The sequence below is a fragment of the Vicugna pacos genome, chromosome 10, assembly GCF_048564905.1.
Source record: "Vicugna pacos chromosome 10, VicPac4, whole genome shotgun sequence".
Classification (NCBI taxonomy): Eukaryota; Metazoa; Chordata; class Mammalia; order Artiodactyla; family Camelidae; genus Vicugna; species Vicugna pacos.
The window spans coordinates 66,308,116-66,330,825 of NC_132996.1; the positions used below are offsets into that span (position 1 = coordinate 66,308,116).

The 22,710-nt window shown below is 46.8% G+C and overlaps 1 non-coding gene across 1 annotated transcript; it reads right to left on the reverse strand.

The window, feature by feature from the left end:
- Positions 1-19,702: 19,702 nt before the first annotated feature.
- TRNAT-AGU (transfer RNA threonine (anticodon AGU)) lies at positions 19,703-19,774 on the reverse strand. The gene has a single exon. It is a non-coding gene; the product is annotated as a tRNA-Thr (tRNA).
- Between the last annotated feature and the right edge of the window lie 2,936 nt (positions 19,775-22,710).

Genomic DNA, 22,710 nt, shown 5'->3' on the forward strand with positions numbered 1-22,710 from the left:
TTCACAATTTCTCTGGTAGTTAGGTTTTGGCACACATGACGTGTTAGGTGTGATACTTAAATCTGTATTGTAACAAACTGGGTTACACTGGAGTTCTAACACAGGTTTAAATACCAGCAAACAAATACTGCAGTCAGGATGAATTGTTCATGCAATGGCACAAGTGCAATTTCAGCATGCCTTGTTAGTTTACACGTTAGAGGAAATATTACGAATATGCACAGATGGTATTTAGTTTCGTAGGAGCACACATGATCAGTAGGTGGTTGCAACTGTGTTTTCACTTTGATAATTGTGTATAACTCATAGCACTTATGAAAAAAACATTTTAAAAATACCAACTTTTTTTTTCTTAAGGTAGGGTTTTTTTTCTTTTGGCTTGCACTTTTAATTTTTTTATTGAAGTATAATTGACCTTTGACACTCTGTTCCAGAAGCACAACATAGTGATTTGATATTTGCATACGTTACAAAATGATCATCAGTGAAAAGTCTAGTCACTCTCTGTCACCGTACAAAGTTATTATAATATTGTTGACTATATTCCCTATACTGTACATTTCATCCCCATGACTCATTTATTTTGACGCTGGAGGTTTGCACTTGTTAATCTCCCCACCTATGTCCCCACCCCCAGCCTCTGGCAACCACTTGTTTGTTTTCTCTATCCATGACACTTTCTGTTTTGTTAGGTTTGTTCATTTGCTGTTTAGATTACACGAATAAGTGAAATCACATGGTATTTGTCTTTCTCTGTCTGATTCTTTTCAGTTAGCCTAACACCCTCTAGGTCCATCCATGTTGTTGCAAATGGCAAGATTTCTTTTCTTATTTCTAAATGATTAAGTAATATTTCATTGTGTTTATATATATCACATCTTCTTTATACATATCCATTCATCTATCAATGGGCACCTAGGTACTTCAGCCACTCTTTGTCTTTTGATTGGAGTATCTAGTCCATTTATATTTAAAGTAATTATTGATAGGTATGTCCTTGTTGCCATTTTGTTCATTGTTTTCTGGTTGTTTTTGTAGCTCCTTATTGTTCCTTTCTTCTTCTTTTTCTCTCTTCACTTGTGGTTCAATAACTACCTTCAGCTTTGCATTTAGATTCCTTTCTTTTTTTGTGTATCTACTAGAACTATATGTTTTTGGTTTGTAGTTACTGTGAGGTTCATATATAACAACCTATATGTACATGATTACTTTAAATTGATAACCTCTTAAATGTGAACACATTCTAACAACCTTGCAGTTTTACTGTGCCTCCACTGTGTTTAATGTTTTTGACATTGTATTTTACCCCTTTTGGTTTTGTGTATCCCTTTACTATGTATTATGTATACAGATGATTTCCCTAGCTGTCTTAGCCATCTCAGCCCAGGAGCCAGATATTTATGGAAACTTCAGATGGCTCCAGCCCACACTATCTCATGAGACCCCATGTAAGAACTGCCATGCTGAGCCCAGTCAACTCCTAGACCATGAGAGATAGATAATAATGTTATCCTTTTAAGCCACTACATTTTGGGGTGGTTTGTTACACAGCAATTAACAAGTGGGACACCATCTGAAGACAATGTCTCATCAGGAAGTTTTCTTTCACATTCAGGGGCAGGGTTTAAACTCCCTCTTCTCCAATTCAAACTGGAAGATGTTTCCTTGCCTTTGCAGGCCAATCTCTGGTCCCCTCACCAGAAAAACCATATGAATTTTTCACCCAAGTCTAGCTACTCAAAATCAGGAGTCCTTGAGCTGGTCAGTGGTGGCAGGTACTTTTGATTGGCTAACCCAAAGTCATTCTCCAGAACTTTTTTCCTGTCCTTCTCATACTGTAAAGCCTGGGATGGCCAAATGCACACTTTCTGGCTTTTCCAGGGAGGACTTTATAATCCCTCTTTGGCCAATGATGTGAGTCAGCTGTTGGGTTCTTGTAAACAGTATTTGCTTGCCGATAAAGGAGAAGCTGGGAGAAGAAACTCTGCCTGACATCACCTCCTGCTTCCTGCTCTGAACATGGTATGAGGATGTGATGTATGGGGCTGCTGCAACCATTTTGAAACCATGAAGGAAAAGCTAAAAGCCCAGAGCCCTGTCATCTTCTTTACGAGAAAAATAAGCAACTCTTTCTTTAAAACGTGGTTGATTGGTCAGGTTTGTTTGTTTGTTTATTTTTTGCGGCTGAATGTGACATCAATCACATCCACTTTGGAGACAAAAAGTTCTCATTTTTTCCCTATGAAGTGGGTCTCCCTTTGGAGTCCTCCATGTGAACCAAGTTTTTGTCTCCTGGAGCTGGAGGTTCAGGAGGGAGGAGGAACATCCCTCTGCCTGGGGCTTGAGCTGGGAATTGGGGTGGGGTTGGGTTCCTGGCAATGAAGACTTGGGGTACAGCTGATGTGTGCTCTGCACAGGCTAATGCCTTCCCTAGCTTCAGCCCTGGGTCCTGATCACATAAGGAGACAGAGCTGCCACCTGAACTGAGCACCAGGGAGGTCCCCTTGACACAGATGGTGGGCAGGGCGGAGATGGCAACCACCATGGACAGTGAATCCAGTCAGGAGACTGGGCTCTGGTCCCAGTCTTCCCACTAACTGCCTGTGTGTCCCTGTCTCTCAACCAGCTCCCCGAGGGCAAGTGCTCTGAGCCCTCATCCATGAATAGGGCACTCTGTGCCACAGGGAACCCACTGTCCCCAGGCCCGTGGTCTCTGAGCCTCTTCTCAGAAGCTCAAGTAAACCTGGGCCAAGAGGGGCCCACATCCATCAGTCAGCAAGTGCCATTCTGGGAGCCTCCAACTTAGCAGGTCCTTGGGAAGGGAAGCTTGAGCCACGTGGCTTCCTGAGCGCCAGGTGCAGTGGGGCAGGGGGCGGGGTGGGAGGTGAAGATGAGTCAGAGGAAGAGCCGCCTTGAGCAACACAGAGTAAGGGAAGGATCCAAGTTCCTAAGCTCACTGATCTGCTGCCAGCTCCCTTCAGCTTGGCTGGCTTCCTGCTGCTGGGACAGTGCGGTGGGGGCCAGGCTATGGTGTAGGGGAGAAGGAGGGAGGGAGGGGAAGACTGAAAGCTGGAAGTCCCGGCTTCTGGAAAGGTGTTGTTCAGGTTTTCTCTCTGGCTCCCCTGGAGGGTGAGCTGCTGAGAAGGTCCCACCACTCATCATGCCTCCCGGCTTTCCTGGAATCTTCTGGAGAGCCAGCCAAGAAAGGAGCTGCCCATGGGCCTCTGGAGCTACAAATTCTCTCTCCTTCCTGCGCCCAGGAGACTCTCCTACCTGGGTCAGTGCCTTCAATTATAATAAAGCAAACAGGAGTAAGACTGTGGCCCAGTGAATGCTTTTAGTGTCCCAGGCAGTTTTTACAGACCTTACCTCATTTGGTCAGTAGCAAAGAGACCGAGTAATGTCCAAGGGGTCATACCAGCCAGGAAGCAACATGGCCACAGTTCCCACTAAGGCTCGTTAACCTTAACCCACTTCAGGTTGACCGACCATCACCTGGAGAGTAAAACCCAGGCCCCGCAGCTCGGCGCCCAGGGCCCTATGGGTCCCCCAGGTTCTCATCTCTTAAGGAGAGGAAAATGTTGGGGAGAGCCGCACCAAGGGCTTCAAAGGAATCGGCAATATTTTATTTTAACATTTTATTATTTAAAAAAGTAAGAAGCAAATATGGTACAATGTTGAGATTGGGCAAAGCTGGGTGGTGGGTACAGGTCTCTAGTACATTACTATCCATACTTTCCTGTAAGCTTGAAATATTCCATTGTTAAAACTAGATCGCCACGTATGTCCTTCGGCGGGGGCATTGTGGTAGAGTGGATAATGGTCCCCCAAAGATGTTCAGGTCCTTATCCCAGCAGGGACTGTGAACATGTGACCTTACATAGTGAAAGGGACCAAGCAGATTAAGGATTTTGAGAGGGAGGGATTATCCAAGTGGGCCTGATGGAATCACAAAGTCATTCATTCAAGAGCCACCAAGAGTCAGAGGAAACATGAAGCCGGAGGCAGATGCTGGAGAGATGTGGTCATGAGTCGGTGACTATGGGCAGCGTTTAGAAACTGGGAAAGTCAAGGAACTGATTCTCCCCTAGAATCTCCAGAAGGACCATTTCTGGCTCCTGCAGGACTCATTTCAGACTTCTGGCCTCCAGAACTCTAAGGTAACAAACTTGTGCTGCGTGAAGCCACTAAGTTTGTGGCAGTTTGTCACAGCAGCCACGGGGAGTGAATCTAGGCCTGGTCAGCAGCGATGCCAATTGGTGGTGATACAGTTTCTCTAAGTGGGAACAAGAGATCCAGGAAGAGCAGCGCTCCCACCCAGGACGGCACAGCAGCCTTCCCGAGTCCTGAATCCCCAGTTCCGTGCTTTCCCAGAGTCCCGTCAGCTCTACCTCACTCCAGCAGGAAAGCAAGGATGACAAAGGCTCGTGGGAGTAAGACCCTCTTGTGACCTCTAATACCCAATTCCTCCTGGGTTCCTGGTGCCAAGATACCAGATACCCCTAGGTCTTTCTTCTGGGTCTTGCAAATGAAAAGACTGACTGTCCAGCAGATGGGCACCCAAGTGCTTCTAATCCCTCCCACTTTCCCCCTTAACTTCCTTGTTTCCCAGCTGCCCTAGGGGTCGCTGGGCAGGGAACTGTGGCTTCAGACCTCGATGCCAGTTCAACAACTCTTTGCAGTGGTGCCTCGTTTTGGGGAAGATGGGACGGTGTCCTTTTGGAGACGTCCTGCCGCACTCACCTTACGGGCTTATTGTCTGTTAGGGGAAACTGGACAGCTACAGACCAAGGTGGCTTGTGACTAAAGCATGAGGGACAGATCTGAGATTCCATACGTGTTAATTCAGATAATTGTTAAGGCTCCACAGTCATTTCCCATCTGCCCACCTGGACTCTAAACATTGAAAATGTGGTCCTTTGCCTTGAAGGCACCAAGAATCTTACTAAAGAGACAGACACGTGCAAATACAAAAATTCATTAGCAATACCAGGTGGTTTCAATAAGGATGTGAGTGCCCTTGCATTGTTGGGGCAGCTACGGGGCACGCAGAGGAAACAGAGCAGGGAGGGCTCTTCGGGGGAGGTGGGACTCAAGTTGGCTCCAGAAAGACCCCCCAGAACTCGTACGGGGAGAGGCATGGAGGCAGTCTCAGCCAGGGGAGCTCAGTGGGAGATCTGGGGGAGAAAAGGATGGAATGAGCAAAAATACGTAGATGTTAACAGCAAAAAGGGTTCACAGTTATGAGGGGGTCAGGAGTGGCTGTTGGGGGAGGTCAGGTTTTGTGTTGGGAGGTAATCTATGTGCATTAGATTAAACTCCGGTCCAACCCACGTGTGCATTTAACGGCGTATTAGTGCCCAAAACAAAGCAACAGGACCTCAGGCATTCCAGAACGTTTGGTCAGAGCATGTGCCCTGGACAAACAGGATAAGGAGGGCACGTCTGACATGGTGAAGCAGTCTTTTTTTTTTAAGTGGGGGTACTGGGTATTGAACCTAGGACCTCGTGCATGCTAAGTATGTGCTCTACCACTGAGCTATACCCTCCCCCCTTGTAATTAAATGTACTCAAAGACACGGTCAGGGATGGTGGGGGACTAATTAGAGGTCAGACAGGAGAGACTGAAGTGATAAGGGTTAATCGGAGAAGCTGAGTAAAGGAGATTGCTCCCAGGACATGAAAACGACACCAGCAAGGACTTATGCCCAGTTCCCTTCCCTGGAGAAGAGAAATTGATCAGCACTTCAGCGGGAGCAGCCAGAACAATCTTGTTGCTCCCACTCAAATCTGACCAAAGGACAATGAAGAGCCACTGTCGCACAGTCAAGGGGGCTGCCCTCCTCCCTGGGTTCTTGACGGTAGGAAGAGGTAGAGCAGGGGGGGCTGCCCTCAGTGTGGCTGAGCCTGCACAGAGGATGGGGGGCTCAGGAGCCAGTGTGAAGGAGGGAGGCGGGACGGGGGGCAAGGAGAAGTTACTGCACAGAATCAGCTCCAATAAGAGTTCAGGCTGAAAGGTTAGAGGAAGAAAGAAGGGCAAAGAAAGGACAGGGAGATAAGATGTCATTCTGAACATGAGACAGGTAGTGAGAAGAGATAAACGCTGGAGGCAAGAGCTAAGGGTGGAGGAAAACATGAAGATAATGAACAGAACCCGGATGGGGTAAAAACAAGATGATAATGCAGAAAGCAAAGGATCTGAGAACAATGGGTCAGGGAGAAGCGAACAAAGGTCAGGACAGAGCCAGCTCAGGCTGGGAAGCGGTCATCCCGCGGCCCGCCCCCCTCCCCCCAGATTTGGTTACACAAAGGGGACTAAGAGATTCTGCCAAAATCAGTGACAAGCGCCCTGCTGTGTGGCGGGGCTGGGAACCGCAGCTCTGCCGTTAGTGGAATATCCCCTTAATAAAAGTTTCGCCACCCAGCAAGCCCTCACGGATCAGGTGGGCTTTCACGTGGCGTGAGATACTGGAGGTCCCTCACTCCAGCAGGGATGAGAGGTAGCCAGGCCACTGCGACGGCTGCAGGTCTCCACCCAGGCGATTCTGGGTGCTGGGATGTCAAATGGCAGCGTTTATTACAACGATGCTCCAAATAAAATCAGAACCTCATTCAGCGACCTGTAGTTTAGAGTTTCTGAGAGTGGTACCTGATTTGGACAGGAGGGTGATGTACCCTACAAGGGACAGCAGGACGTCGTGGTTGGAGTGCAGGCTCTAGGCTCAGTGGCCTGGGTTCATATCCCTGCTCTGCTACTTACTAACGGTGAGAACTGCGGCCCCGAATTTATGATTTGCAAAGTGGGTAGAATGATAACACCCACCTCACAGGGTTGTTACGAATAGTAAATGAGTGCTATGTGTTAAGTGCTTCAAACAGTGCCTGGCACGTGGAGAGTACTCTCTCCAACCCAGAAACTAGGATTTCTTAGGGTTCCTAAGCCCAAACTATTGGGACAGGAAGTAGGAGGCCCTAAGTTGAGGGAGGAGAAGCTACTTTAAAAAAAAAAAGTTCTGTAGTTTTTCTTTTGTTTTGTTTTGTGTGTGTGGGGGGTAATTTTATTCAGTTTATTTATTTATTTAATGGAGGTACTGAGGATTGAACCCAGGACCTCGTGCTTGCTAAGCACACGCTCTAGCACCGAGCTGTACCCACCCCCAGGAGAAGCTACTGTTGAGTGGGCTCTGTGTGTGGCCTACATGGGGCCGAGGTCAGAGAGAGATGGGAAGGGGCTTCCTACTGAAGCTGGGGGTTTAGGTATGGCCCTCTGGGGTTCACCAGCATTTTTGATTGAACTAAGTCCAAGAGATCAAACCAAGGGCCTCTCCATTCACCAAATGACGAAATATGCCTGGTCTGGGTGAACTGTGTGCTGAGTCGCAGGCTTTTGGCTCCTCTACCCTGGAAATCTGTGATTCGGTCCAGTTACGTGACAACTGAAGAGACGAAATCAGATTTGGATTCTGCTACTTGCTAGCATTTTGACCTTTGTCCTTGGTTTCCTCCTTGACCTCAGAGAGCTGTTATGAAGCCCCAGCAAGTAGGGGAAAGTAAGGCAAACACAACTGGACTCTGAGAAAGATCATTTACAAAGCTAGTGAGCAGACGGACTGCAGCCCTGCCTGTGCAATGTAAACGATGCAGGTGATAGAACTGTGAACAGTGTCTTTGTGGACTAGAGGCAAAGAGGGACTTTAAAAAACATCGGAAGCACAATCACAAGGCTCAAGATGAATGTGATCCCTCCAAATAAAAGATTTCAGAACGAAGGACACAATGATCAAAGATAATGACCAGATAACAGGTTAGGAAAAGACACTGCAGTATCTAAAGCCAAAAAATGCAACTAGTGTCTGGACTACACGGGGCCTCCTGCACATCAACAAGACAGAGAAGAACCCAGTGGAAAAATGGGCTAAGAGTATGAACAGGTAATGTTCCCAATGAGAAAGCTAAAGGACTAAACAAACATATGGGGAGATGTTCACTGGTTATAAGGTAATTGCAGGTTAAGCCAATGAGATATTACTTTCCCCCTCTTCAGCAAAAATTAAAAAGCTGAATAATGCCAGTTGGGTTAGGCTGTGGTCCCTGCATTACCGGGAGTAGTGGGTAAGTGGCGTAGCCATTCTGCAAAGCAATCTGTCTTACCTAGCCAGACCACTGATACGTATACCGCCTGACCAATAATCCAGTTCTGGGGATACAAGTGTAGATAGATCCTGAAGTCTCTCACACAGCGGCCTAAGGACACAGGCATGAGGATGCTTGTCACAGCAGAGGGTTGCTGGTGGAGGCAGGGCGCTGGGTGAAATCCACAGCCCTTCCATGGGGGAATGCACAGGTGACGCATGGTGGCTGCACTCTGTGAATCATGTACAGCCCTGAGAAGCGGGTTAGGTGGATCACAGTAACACAACGCTGGAAGAAAAAGTGCACGCATCCTAATTTACACAAGCGGATCTGACATAAACACGAATTAAAATACATGCATAGAACACTACAACCTGAAATGCCAAAACACAAACAAATATGTCAGGATGGTTACTTAAGGGGTAAAGGGAATGGGAATTGTGAAAAAAAAGGAAAGACCGGTTTTTAAAAAGAGCGCAGGGGGAGGGTATAGCTTAGTGGCAGAGGGCACGCTTAGCATGCACGAGGTCCTGGGTTCAATCCCCAGGACCTCCATTAAAAAATCAGTAAGTAACCTAACTACCTTTCTTCCTCCCAAAGAAAAATAAATAAGAAAAAGAATAAGAATAAGAATCTGCACCCAAGGCCTTTGCAGTTAAATCTGGTAGTTTCCACCCCTTCCATGAACTCTGGTGCCTGCCAGGTTTGTGATCCAGGAAGCACTAGAACTCCACAGCCTAAGGGCAGTGATTCAGTCTTCCGCCTCCTGGATTTCAAAACAGAAGAAACGGCAGACTTCACCCACAGTTCACCCTTCAGCGAACAGTTTTGTTAAGACATCAAGAAAGCTGAAGCCAGCAGTCAGCAGACACCCACAGGATGTGACAGGGTTTGTTTGGACTCCACCTCTCTCAGCAGTTAAGTACACGCCAAAGGGGAAAGCCCAAACACCATGACTGCTAGAAAAGCGACCATTCTGGGAAACTATTTTCTATGTTACAAAACTACGTTTTCAACACAGAGGGCAGGTTCTTCGCATCACTATGTGCGCACAGACCAAACAGCTTCTGGTTAATGGCTCCTGACGTAGAGGAATAGCAGAGTACCACCTCTCTAAGATCTGCCCTCTTGGAACCCTCACTCAGTGGTACCTGGGCTTCCCTGGCTCTTTTTAATCTACTTCTGCGGCAGCGCCCACCTCCCTCACCGTGGCCATAGTCTTCCTGTTTGAATTTTAGAGCAGCCATATTCAACCTTGGTTGCACTTTAGAATCACCCGGAGAGCTTTTTAAAATCCCAATGCCTGGGTCGCCCCTCTCCAGTTAAACCAGACCTTCTGGGAGTGGGGCGTGGGCATCACTGTTGGTTAAACTTCCCAAGGTGGTTCCCAGGGTGCCGCTGCTTTTAAGTCCTGCTTATGGGACATATGCAGAAAAGATTTATTAAGTTAAGTATGAAAACGTATTCCTTCTGTGGAGACCAGAGACAGGGTCCTTGTCCTGGGCCATGTTATAAGTAAGAATCATCCAAGGTACAGGTCTGCTGGCCCTTACCTCCTGGGGTCCCAGGGGAAAACGGCTTTGCTGAGGATACAAATGGGACCCACGAGCCTTCAACCTTAAGCCTCGCTCTTTCCCAGTCGGCCATTCTCCTGGTGCTAATTGGAGGGGATGCCACAAAAACCCACTTCCAGAGCTCCCTGGTGGGCATCCAGCTTCCGGAGAAACTCCTGTTTTCCAGCCCAGTCGCAGACAGGGTTAGGATGCTGCGGGCTGGGAGCTTAGGCCAGAGTTCCAGCAGAATCTGGGCGGGGAGGCCCTCTGCTTAGACCTCTCATTTATTTTCCCTCCAGCTTTCCTTGACTTCACCGTCAGGGCCATTTGTTCCATAGGTCTCTTGGCCTATGACAAGGACGAGATTGGATTTAAAGGGGAAAAGATCACTTACTGTAACTGAGAAGGTGTGAGGGGGGGTGCAAAATGTGAGCCCTATTTGCCAGAGTTACGGGGAAGACAGGGATTGCCACATCCACTTGGGCTCCTCCAGGTACTGAGACTAGACATAACAATCACTAATATATATTTTTAAAGTTGTGATAAAATATACATAACATAGTATTTATAGTTTTGAAAATTTTTAAGTGTACTGTTCAGTGGCATTAAGTACCTTCACATTGTTGTGCAACCATCACCACCATCCATCTTTAGAGTTTTTTTCCATCTTCCCAAACTGAAACTTTGCACCAATTAAACAAGACCCGATTCCCGCTTCCGCCCAGCCCCTGACAACCACCAACTTGTCTACTTTCTGTCTCTATGTACCTTACATAGGTGAATCGTGTAGAATTTGTCCTTTTGCAACTGCATAGCATAATGTCTTTGGGGTTCATTCATATTGTTGTATGTGTCAGAATTCTCCTCCTTTTTAAGGCTGAATGGTATTCCGTTGTATCCGTAGACCACATTTGGTTTATTTATTTGTCCATGGTGGACACGTGGTTTTCTCCACCTTTCAGCTGTATAATAGCTAATACTTTTTTTTTTATTATTGAAGTATAGTTGATTCACAAAGCTGTATTATCTTCTGGTGTACAGCCCAGTGATTCAGTTATACATATATACATTCTTTTTCATTATAGGTTATTACAAGATACTGAACATAGTTCCCTGTGCTATACATTAGGACCTTGTTGTTTATCTATTTTATATATAGTAGTTTGAATCTGCTAATCCCAAACTCCTAATTTATCCCTCCCCCCACTTTCCCCTTTGGTAATCATAAGTTTGTTTTCTATGTCTGTGAGTCTCTTTCTGTTTAGTAAATAAGTTCACTTGTATCTTTACTTTTAGATTCCACATATAAGGGATATCACATGATACTTGTCTTTCTGTGTCTGACTTACTTCACTTAGTATGATAATCTCTAGGTCCGTCCATGTTGCTGCAAAAGGCGTTATTTCATCCCTTTTTATGGCTGAGTAGTATTCCATTGTGTGTGTGTGTGTGTGTGTGTGTGTGTGTGTGTGTGTGTATCACTTCTTTATCCAGTTATTTGTTGACATTTAGGTTGTTTCCATGTCTTGGCTATTGTGAATAGTGCTGCTATGAACATTGGGGTGCATGTACCTTTTTGAATTAGAATTTTCTCTGGATATATGCCCAGGAGAGGGATTGCTAGACCATATGGTAAGTCCATTTTTAATTTTTTAAGGAACCTCCATATAGTTTTCCATAGTGGCTGCACCAAATTACGTTCTCACAGCAGTGTAGGAGGGTTCCCTTTTCTCCACACCCTCTCCAGCATTTATTGTTTGTGGACTTTTTACTGATGGCCCTTCTGACCTGTGTGAGATGATACATCAACAGAGTTTTGATTTGCATTTCTCTGATAATTAGCACTATTGAACTTCTTTCCACGTGCCTATAATAGCTAGAACTTTCTGAGTACTCTCTGTGCGCCAGACACTCTTCTAAGCACTTCACTTATGTTAACTCATTTATACTCCCAAAAACCTATGAGTTTATTTTTCCGATTTGGAAACTGAGGCACAGAGAGGGAAAGTAGCTTGCCTGGCAAGCAGCTGACTTGCCAGAAGTTCGGGACCCCAGTCCTGCTTGTGAGTGCTGACCGCTGCTGCATCTCTTGTCCAGGACCAGAGCCTGGACCATTAGAGCAGGAGAAGACCACGGCTACTATGTGTCCCAGTTCTTTACAGGTAGGAAACCAAGGACTTAAGGTGTTAAATGACTTGTCCCATAGCTATGGTGTTATCTGAACCCTCAGGTGAAGATGTATCGTTTGATAGTGTTAATACTTCTTGATTAAAAAAAAGGTCAAGCTGGGTGGTGTCATTTGAATGGTCCCCCAAATATAGTGATACTGGGTCATCTTGAGGGTTTATAACGGGGTCAGATAGATATTCTAAATCAGCACTGTCTTGGAGAACGGGGGCCTGTCCCTCCATCTGGCGAGCATTCATTTAGACATGCACCAAACTTGGCTGAGTGCCTCAAGAGTGACTCCTCCTGGTGAAAATGAGTCACATCAGGAAGACGGGCAGGTTTCCACTCCTTTGGGACAGGGGCTGCAGCTTCCATCCCACCAGGTTCTCAGCCCGGATCAGTTTACCCTTGCACACAGGAGACCTGGGAGGAGTAACCAGTAAGTTAACCTGATCCACTACCCTCCATAGGAAGGACAGCACAGCTCTGTCTCCATGCAGAGAGGACAGGAGATGCTCCTTGGAAGGATTCCCGAGTCACACTTCCTGCCTTCACGGTTTACCCTGTTCCGCAGTTTGCAGAGAGCTTCTGTCTCCATTGCAACAGCCCTGGGTAATCCTGCCTTTGCCTTCTGACAGCCTATTCCTTTCTCACAGTGCTTCCAGATCATCTTCTAAGACGTGAGTTTGATCATGCCACTCTCCTCCTCAAAAACCCCCGGTGGCTCCCCATTGTCTGCCGAGTGTAAGCCCAAGGCCCCGGCATTGGCTGTACTCCATATGGAGCCCCAATTTCCTTTCCATCACCACCCACACCTTCTCCCTCCATGCTTCGCTCTCCTAGACACTCCACATGCTGCTTTGCCTCCATCACCTTTCCTCATCCCTTCTCCAGCTCAGCCCACTCCCCAAATGCTTCCACATTTGTCAGCATCCCCCTCTTTGCTCCTTCCAGTCAGAATTAGCTGCTCCTTCCTCAATGGCATCACTGCCAATAGCAGGTGAGTCTACTCAGCCTTCCTGTTGCCCTGCCTTGGATCCCTGTAAGGTGTTCCCGGGTCACTTTCCCTATAGACAGTTCTGCAAGGGCACTCACCATGAATTCACCTTTGGGTAGGGCAAAAACTCTTCTGCTTATCGGCAATGTGATATCCTCTTTGGGTACAGCATCCTTTCCCAGTCACCATCTCTGTGTCCTGTTTTTATAACAATATTTCTTAAAACAGGGTTGGAGGAAGGTGAGGACAGTTGAAAGTCACCTGGAGGTGAACACTGCTACTGACCACAGTGAGGGGAGTACCAATGTGGTGGAGAGTAGAGCAGAGGTCAGGGCGCAGGGGGTTCAGAACCTGCTCGGCAACCATGCTGCCTGAAAGAACAGCCCCATTTCCTCTCCTATTGCCTCAACCCATTGCAGATGGGATTTGGCTCCTACAGAGCTGCCAAGTTCCTTTCTCTAACGTGATCCCCCAAGAGCAGAACCCAGCACTTCGTTCTACACCGGACACTGACAATGCCATTTGCTTTGCTCCATTTCAGGCTCTCTCCTTTCTTAGCCTCCTCCTCCTGCCCCTCTGCTGGTCCCTGTGTAAACTGCCTATACTGGATCATCTTGAGCCTAATTCACAGTGATGCTCTCGCTTCCTCCTCACACCCTGTCCCCAGACAACTCCATCACTTGTAGGGCACTGGTTGCTACCTAAATGCAGAAGAGCCAAGTCTTGATCCTCTTTTGAGAGCTTTCTGAGCTCCAGATCAGAATTTCTGACTCCTCACTGGATGCCCCAAAATAGCCTCCTCTTCTCTCCTAATACTTTTATTGGGAGAAATATACTTGCATTATTGGCTCCAATTCATTATCCACCTGCTTCACTGTTGGCTGAATATATTCCCCAACCCCCTGATTTTGGGCTTGCCATATGGCTTCCTTTGGCCAGTAGGATGGAAATAACGTTGTGCCTTAGTTGAGTTTCCGGCATAGGAGTGAATGTTGCTTCCTCTGCCTCCTGAGTCTGGGCCTGCAATGAACACATGGAGCAAAGCTTACCCAGTCAAGATGCAGACTTAAAGCAAGAAGCCGAGCAGCCCCATGACTGCAGATGCATGAGAGCCACTGAACCCTAGAGTTGTGAGATTAAAGGACTGTGCTCTTCAGCCACTGAATATTGGGCCGGTTTGTTACACAGCATTGGTATGGCAATAGCTGACCATTACAATCTTACATAGAGATGAAGGTATAAAACATAAATACACAACATAAGATCAGCTATGCAGGGAAAACCCATATCACCACTGCCAAGGGAAGAAAGAAAATATCGCTCAGCACCTTGGAAACTTATAAATGCCCTTCCTGATCACTACCTCCTCCCTCAGCCCTAGAGGTCACCAAAATTTTGAGTTTTTTTAAAAAATAATTTCTTACTTTTCTCCATAGTTTGTGAGAATCATCCAAAGTGTCACATATACTATCGTTGCTTCATTTCCATCGATAAGCAATATTCATTATGTGAACAAACTACTGTTTATTGATCTGTTCTGCTAACGGATATTTCCGATGTTTCTGGTTTTCTGTTACTATAACAATTCTGTGTGAGCAGCCCTACAATCAGGGGTCAGCAAACTTTTTCTGTAAAGGAACATTTTAGGTTTTGTGGCCACGTATATTCTTCTTTATTTTGAAATAAATTTTAAAATAATGGGAAAAAAGGAAAAGTCATCCTAAAAATGTAAAACAATTGCTAGCTCACGAGCTGTACGAAACCAGACTGGTGGCAAGACTGGCTGCGGGCTGTAGCTTGCTGCCTCTGCCCTCTGAGCTCCCTTACATGTGCACAGATGCGTCTGAAGGACTGTAATGGCTGGACGCCAGGTCTGCACATCTTTAGCCTCACTAGATAAAGCCCGATCTTAAATTTAGCATATGGAAAATGGAAATCCCATTTTCTCAAGCAAATGAACCCGTGGGCACCTGCTGCACAAAGAAAGTGAAATTCCTGTGGTCCCCATGGCAGCCCGAGCATTCTGCCACGCCAACCACTTCCCTTTCCGTTCCAAGAGGTAGTGAGCAGCGCTGCTGTCAAGTGATGCCCGTCAGAGTGGGGGTCGGGGGTGGGGCCACACAGGTCAGAAGAGGGAGTCACTGGGTTTTGAGGCTAAGTGGGGAGTTCCGATTTGATTTTACTGGTAAAAGAAAACCAGCGGAGGAGGTGAAGTGGGGCCGTGACAAGTCTGAGCTACGTTTTAAAAAAATCGCTTTGGCTGCTGAGAGTGGATTTTTAGGGAACAAGAGAGGAGGAAGTGAGTCCTCAAGGGAGGGATGTCAACTGCAGAGTCTCGCGAGAGTGGAGGGGGCGAAGGCCGAGCTGCGGAAAGCGAGTCCTTCGTCAGCATCACCGCCTGCTCCTCCCCCTTCACACGCACAGCCCCAGACACCCTGAACCTGAGCGAATCTCCGAGCCACCCTGCTCTCATCCCCTCACTCATCCTGTTCCCCACTTCTGCGGTCCTCTCTCCTCTGACCCAGGGGTCACAGTTCACCCATCCTGCCCACTGTGACTCCTCCCGGGCTGACCTCCTCTCCCCAGACTCCCCCAGCGGACCATGGTGGCTCCGCTTCATCTCATTTAATGAGAAATGTGCTGTGTGCCCTAAATCTGTTTCCTCACTGAACTTGAGACGACTCTTACCTTCGAGTCTTATCTTTTTTAGTTCTGCCACCACTGCCATTGAGGGGGCACTGAAGCCAGGAGTGTGGAACTGAATCCATCATCCGGCAACCACTGTGGAGATCAGCAGGTTGGTAAAGCGATCCAGCTAGAACCGGAGCCCACGGAGTGTGGAGACTCCTCGAAAGATTAAGGAAGTGGCTTCTGGAACCGTGACCACCCACGCTGTGCCATAGAGAGCAAAGCTGGCCGCGCCCAGGGCTGGGCCCTCCCTAAAATGGAAGCCAGGAGCACATATATCACTGTTGCTGAACAATGGATTAGTCTCTTATCTCTCCTCCTGCCATGTTAGCGGTTGCTACAGCCACCTCTGCTCCCAGACACGAACAAAAGCACTGCTCCTAGTTAGTGTGAGTTCTTGGCTCCTTTCCTGCCCCTGTTGCCCCAAAGAAGTTGCAACACACAGAGATAAACAGGCTTGTAAAAAGAGGTCAGATCATCCAGTTAGTTGGCTGTTGGGATTCTAGAGGAAGAAAAAGACTAGAGGGAGGAGAAGAGGAGGTAAGAAGTGGAGCTGATCTGGGGGGAGAGCTAGAGAGAACTGGGAAAGAATAAATACTGGTTTTCATCCTGAGCGAATTACAGTACTACTTACAACAGTAGAGTAAAACATCCATTTTATTAAAATGCAGCAAATGCTTTGAAGGTGGGCTAGACCAGGGCTACACAAACTGTGTTCCAGGGAAGGGGACTGAGCCATAAACTGCGTGGCCACGCCAAGAAGAACTAAGTACAGCAGTTCAGAGAAGTTTTTAGGAAAGTCGCATAGCCATTCGGCAGAATAATTTCCTGACCATTGAGTTTAATCATAAAAACAAGACTTCTATTTTGTAAGGTTTTTTTTTTTCTTTTATAATGTCCATTTCCTAGCAATTTTCACTTCTCGCTTCTTAGGGGTTTTGGCTGGGCCTGAGAATTAAGTGGACATAAGACAGATTAACAGGAGGAAAGCACACACATTAATTTAACACAGACTTGGTGTGACATAAGAGCCCTCAGAAGGAAATACAGACCCCAAGAAAGTGACAGAATCTAAATGTGTTCATAGTAGGTTGAACAAACAAAAGAAAAGTAACAAAGACAGAAGGGAGGCCAATGGAAGATGAGAAGTATTTTAACAAGGTCTGTTTGTACAGAATTCTTTCGGGTTCAACTTCCTGACCTTGATCATAAGAATGTTACCTTCTTTCTGGTGTAGGGAGGACATCTTTCATCTGAAGGTTTTATCTCCTGCTTTTAGAGAGAAAGGCACCTTGTACCTGGTTTTTTTTTTTTAATGTATTTAGCTTAAACTAATCTTTATATGCAAAACTGGCATATTTGGGGTGGCATATTCTGCCACTGTCCACTAGTCATTTTAATTTTTTTTAATTTTTAATATTTCATTGTTATTATTATTTTCTAATTTTTAGAGGGGAGGTGATTAGGTTTATTTATTTACTTTAATGGAGGTACTGGGGATTGAACCCACGACCTTGTGCATGCTAGGCAAGCACTCTACCACTGAGCTATATCCTCCCCCTACTAGTAATTTTTAATGTATTTTACAGTAGTATTGATCTATGATACATTGGCAGTAAAGAAAAACAACTCTATTGTTCAGCCCAGAGACTGTGAAGCACTGAGCCCACCTAATGGAAGCCGGTCCCAGCTGGGAGGTCCCTCAGTGTCCTTTGAAGAGCCAAGAACCATGTCCCCCAGGAGAAGCAGCCCTGTGCTGTTGACCCTCTAAAAAGAGGAATGGCCAGTGCTGGAGAGAGAAACAGGCATCACTGTGGATGGAGGCTTTTACAAAAAACAGGGAAGGGACTGCTGCCACGGGCAGTCAGAGAAACACTGAATTCCTTCTCCCTGGTTCCGTTCTCAACACAAAAAGAATAAGCACAAGAAACAAGGACTGGGTAGCACAGGGAACGATCCTCAATATTTTGTAATAACCTGTAATGAAAAAGGATCCGAAAAAGAATAGATACACGTGCCTGCGTGTAACTGAATCACTTTGCTGTACACCCGAAATCAACACAACATTGTAAATCAACTGTACTTAACAATAGAAGAAAAAGCACAAGCGCAAAGGGGTTTGAGGAAGAAGAAGACCCTCCTCTCTCACCTCTACTTAATCCCCTCAAACCCTAAAGCCATTGCATTTTGGACAGTGTGGAGAGGAGATTTGAGTCAAAGGAGACTGACGTTCTTAAAAATCGAAAGTCTTAGTAATCAAAATGTGACTCTACGATGTCACATCTCCCCAAGGCAGCACATGTTCCCTGGGCCACTCTCAAGATCCCCACTGGTGTCAGAGCTGCTGAAATCAGTTCAAAAGTCCTGGATTGTCCTGGGGCAATTTGCTACCTTAGGCTCCCATCTTAATATTTTAGGCAGAATCATTTTCACCACAATTCAGGTGAACCACCTCTGAATGCACCAGACTTGGTGAACTCTACATGGCTGCCCTGGACGGGAGGGAAAGTGGCAAGTCCCCAAGGAGCTCTGACTCCAGCTGGGGAGCTGACACAGTTCCGCACATGCCAAATGGGTCTGTGAAGGTTGGTACAGGTAGAGGGCACCAGCTTTTGAGTCACGTGAGTACAAATTAATGGGAGGAATTACTATGCAAGGAGAGGCCCCTTTGAAGGCCGTGTGCTGGGTCTAGAAGGCTGGTAGAAGTTCAACAGAGAGGGAACAATTTGTTTGTTTTGTTTTTTGGCTGAAAGACAAAGGAGAGCCTGCAGCAGCCTAGGACTGGCCAGAATGTCCAAGAGCTTCTTGTGTAAAGGACACCCATGAGGTGACTCAGGTCTGTATCTCAGAACCATGTACACCTCATGGGTGATGAAACCAGACTCAAAGGGCACCCTTGGTGTGGCCCATAATTGCGTAAATTGCGATAAGAGTCACTTGGGAATTACGAAGATCAGCCCACCAGGGTGATCACATCCCTCATTAAAAACAGAGGAGAAGCCGGAACTTGCCCAAATCGAGACCAGTCAGTGTCATCCTGACCTAAAATAAGATGGGCTGTGTCAGGAACATGAGGAGGGGCCTGCCCCCTGGCCCGGACCCGCTGTAGGTCAGCGTGACCCACCCTGGGACACCTCCTGTCCCCTCTGCTGTGCACTGTGTTTTCCCGGACAGAGCCTGGGCACTTCCTGCAAGGTGGAACCATCATTGTTATATTACCCATTCTTTTCCCAAAACTCCCTCTTGCATCCTTCTGTTCATCTGTGAAACCTGTCTTTTTATGGGAAAAATGCAAAGGGGTTATTTTTCATTTTCAGAAATTCTCAAGGGGCACACCCAAGGTTTAAGAACTAGAGTGTTCCGCCCGCTCCCCCAACCCCCAGCTCAGCCCTTAGGCAGGCCCATCCTGCGGTAGGCTCGGGAAGTCCTTGGTGGACCCCACTACCCAGTGTCCTTTGCTTATTCATTTAGGAGGTAGCAGTGCAAGGAACTGGGAAGTGGGGTGGCAAATAGCACAGCCCTATGCTCCTGAGCGCCTCTGCTCACCCAGCTCATTGTCTTCCTCCAGGCTGGCTTAACCTCTTCCATTGTCTACCCAACCCAGACCAGAAGCCCAGGATCATGCTGGATTCTTCTTTCCCTTTTTGCTCTTCCTCCTCGCATCACCCACCCCCTCTCCCGCCATCTAATCAATCAAATCACCGAGTCGTCTCCACCTCACCTCCCACCAGCTCGCCAACGCAAACTGTTGATAACTGCTGAATGTGGGTGCCGGATACATGGATGTCTGTCATACCATTCTCTTTGCTTCTGTGTCAGTCTGAATGTTTCCAGAACAGAAAGTGAGATTTAACAAAAGAGAAACAGGATTTCTCAAAGTGGTCCCCTCTGCTTGGTTCCTTCCAGAATCCAGCCTCTCACCATCTCTTGCCAGGATGACTTCTTTGCAGTCCCTCTGCCTGCTGCCCTTGCCCACCGCAGCCCCAGCCTCTCCCTCCCACCAGCCAGCCTTAGGTTGACAGGCGTTCTTCCCCCAGCGCAGAAAGTAGGTGGTGGCAGGCTCTCCTTCTAGGCAATTTTTAGACTGTTTCTATTTATTTTTTCCTATTGGGAGTAGAGGTAGTAATTAAGTTTATTTATTTTTTAATTACTTTTTTTTTAATGAAGGTACTGGGGATTGAACCCAGGATCTCATGCATACTGAGCATGCACTCTACCACTGAGCTATACCTCCCCACCAGACTGCTTTTAATGGAAGGAGTTGCAAGACATGAGACCCATCTAAACACTTGGCCAGGCAGGCTTTGCCCCGGGCTGGGGGGTCAGGTCCCCAGGTTCTCATCCCAGCACAGCCGCCAGCCAGGAGTGAGAACAAGCCACTTTCTGTGCTCCCAGTCTGTAAGAAAGAAATACAACAGCACCATTAGCTCCGGCCAGTGCCTTTACTTTCAAAGGATTTGAAGAACGTAACCATCTTGTCGGAATCTCAAAACAGACCCTTGAGGGAGATGGGGGCATATTTTCAGGTTATTTCAGCCAGGGTGTCCTGGTTGAGGTATGAAATGAGTACCTACCCTTTCCCTCCTCAGAGAAAAACTGACACACGTCTGGTTCGAGTAAATCAATGACCTCACCTCAGCTGACTCACTCATCTGCAGCCCGTTCAAATGCCAAGGTGAAGAGAGAAGCGGAGAAGCCTTGTAGGAGTAAGGAAAGCAGACACGTATTTCAACTTATTAAGCTGTGATTTTAAAGGCTTTTTGTTTTTAGTTGAAGTTCAGTTGGTTTACAATGTTGTGTTAATTTTTGGTGCACAACATAGTGATTCAGTTATACATACATTTGTTCCTTTTCATGTTCTTTTTCATTATGGGCCATTACAAGGTATTGAATATAGTTCCCTGTGCTCTACAGTAGGACCTTGTTGTTTATCTAGTTTATATATAGTAGAGTGTATCTGCTAATCCCGAACTCCTAATCTTTCCTTCTCTGCCTTCAGTGGCCAATTTCAATCTTTATAGCCCGAGGCTGAGAAAATTGACCTCCTAAGGAGTCCAACCTGAGCTGTAACTCTCTGGCAGTTACGTAGCATCCCTAATTTGTTTACTGAACAATCTTCCTTACAGAAATTGCTTGTATTGAGTTTGCTACCTAATCATCAAGTAAGCCTCACACGGTTACCATGGAAGCATCACCTTCCTGTCCTCCTCTGCTCTTTTCCTCTCTTTATCTTCACTTCTGGCTTCACACTAACGTTTGCTCCTTTCTGTGTTTGGAAAGAAAATGGGGGGTAGGGGAGGGGGAATCCAGAAAAGGAAACAGAGAGAAATGGAAAATAGAGGCACCTTTCATCATCTCTGTCCCGGATGCTGGCCGCTTGGCCACACACGCCCTCCACTCCCCCAGCACAGGAAGACAACGGTCCCTGCCTTTGTCCTTCCAACAGGCACAGAGGGAGCAGGGGGGGGCATCTCGCTGCCTTCTGCAGGGAGGGGGGTCTTGTGTACCCCGTGGAGCATTTGTCGAAGCCCTTCTCTCCAGCAAGGCCAGAAGAACCCTGTTGCAAAGGAGCGCGAGGATTCCCAGAGAAGTCTGGGCAGGAAAGGCAAAGTGGAAAACTCCACAGTCAAAAAAGGAAAGAAAAACAGAGGCGTGCTCTTAGGAAAAGACCAGCATCCACTGCTCCCTAACGTGGCTGTCAACACGTTCGGTGCCCACAGGCCAGAGCCCAGCCTTTTCTGTCCGGAACCAGCTTCCACTGACTAACCAACTCTGAGGTTCTTGCTTTTCCCTCAGCCCTGCTGTTTCTCCCAATTTCTTGTGGTTTTTATGTGTTTTTTTTTCTTTTTCCCCTTTGATTTTATCTCCCACTGTCCCTTCCTCCTCTGCCTGAGAAGGCCCCCAGAGACCACTGGACCTGGGTGTGTGCCCACCGATGGAGCCAGTGAGGAACCCAGAACAAAGCCATTAACCCATCCCCCACCTCATCCTCTGGGTGGTCCCCTCCCAGAACTCAGTCTTGTTGACAATCTTCCAAGTGCCAATCAGAGAACAAGGCTTAAAAGCCTGTTCCACAGAAGTCAAGCTCAGCTGGGACCGAGTAGCAAGAGCTAAAGGCTGTTTTTTTAAATTTTGTTTTGTTTTGTTCTTTTTTATTTTTAATGCTTTTTTTTAAAATGAAGGTACTGGGGATTGAACCAAGGACCTTGTGTATGCTAAGCATGCGCTCTACCACTGAGCTATTCTCCACCCTCTGTTTTTTAAAATTTTAATCGCAGTAAAGTTGATGTACAATGTTATATAAGTTACAGGTGTACAAAATAGTAAGTCACAATTTTTAAAGGTTATACTCCATTTATGGTGATTGTAAAATATTAGCTATATTCCCTGTGTTGTAAAGGCTGGGTGTGAGGGATGGCAGATTAGTGTACATGAGGCCGAGGTGACACTCAAACGTGTGTCAACTCAGGGCTTTAATGTGCAGCAAATTCCCTGGATCCCTCATGATGCCAGAGTCTCTGCTTTGTAGCCCTGAGCTGAGCAGTGAATGTATCAATATTCCTCACCATTCAATCAACACCTGCTCTGACCCTAATGCTCTGCAAACTGTTATGGGCAACTCCAAGGTGCAGAACAGTGACATCCTTCCCTTGGTTATCGGTGGCAGAAATATGAAAGCATGTGGGAGATAATCCCATGCTATTGTGTGTGGTTAACATAACATCAAAGTGAACACCCAGTTCAAACGTGCCAGACGAGTTCAGCATGAAGTACCTTTTGTGTCCTGGGGCTGCGGTAACACATGACCGCAGATTGGGTGGCTTAGAACAATTGATATTTATTCTGTCACAGTTCCAGAGGCCAGAAGTCTGAACTCAAGGTGTTGGCAGAGCTCCCTCTGAAGGCTCTAAGTAAGAGGATCCTTCCGTGCCTCTTCTGGATTGTGGTGGCTCCAGGCGTTCCTTGATTTGTGGCAACATCACTCCAATCTCTGCCTGTGTCTTCATGTGGCCATCTCTGCTACATCTCTGTCTTCTAAGGACACTTGTCATTGGATTTAAGGCCCACCCGGGTAATCCAGGATGATCTCATCACAAGATCCTCAGTTTAATTATATCTGCAAAGACTGTTTTTCCAAATAAGGTCACATTAACAGGTTCTGGGACGTGG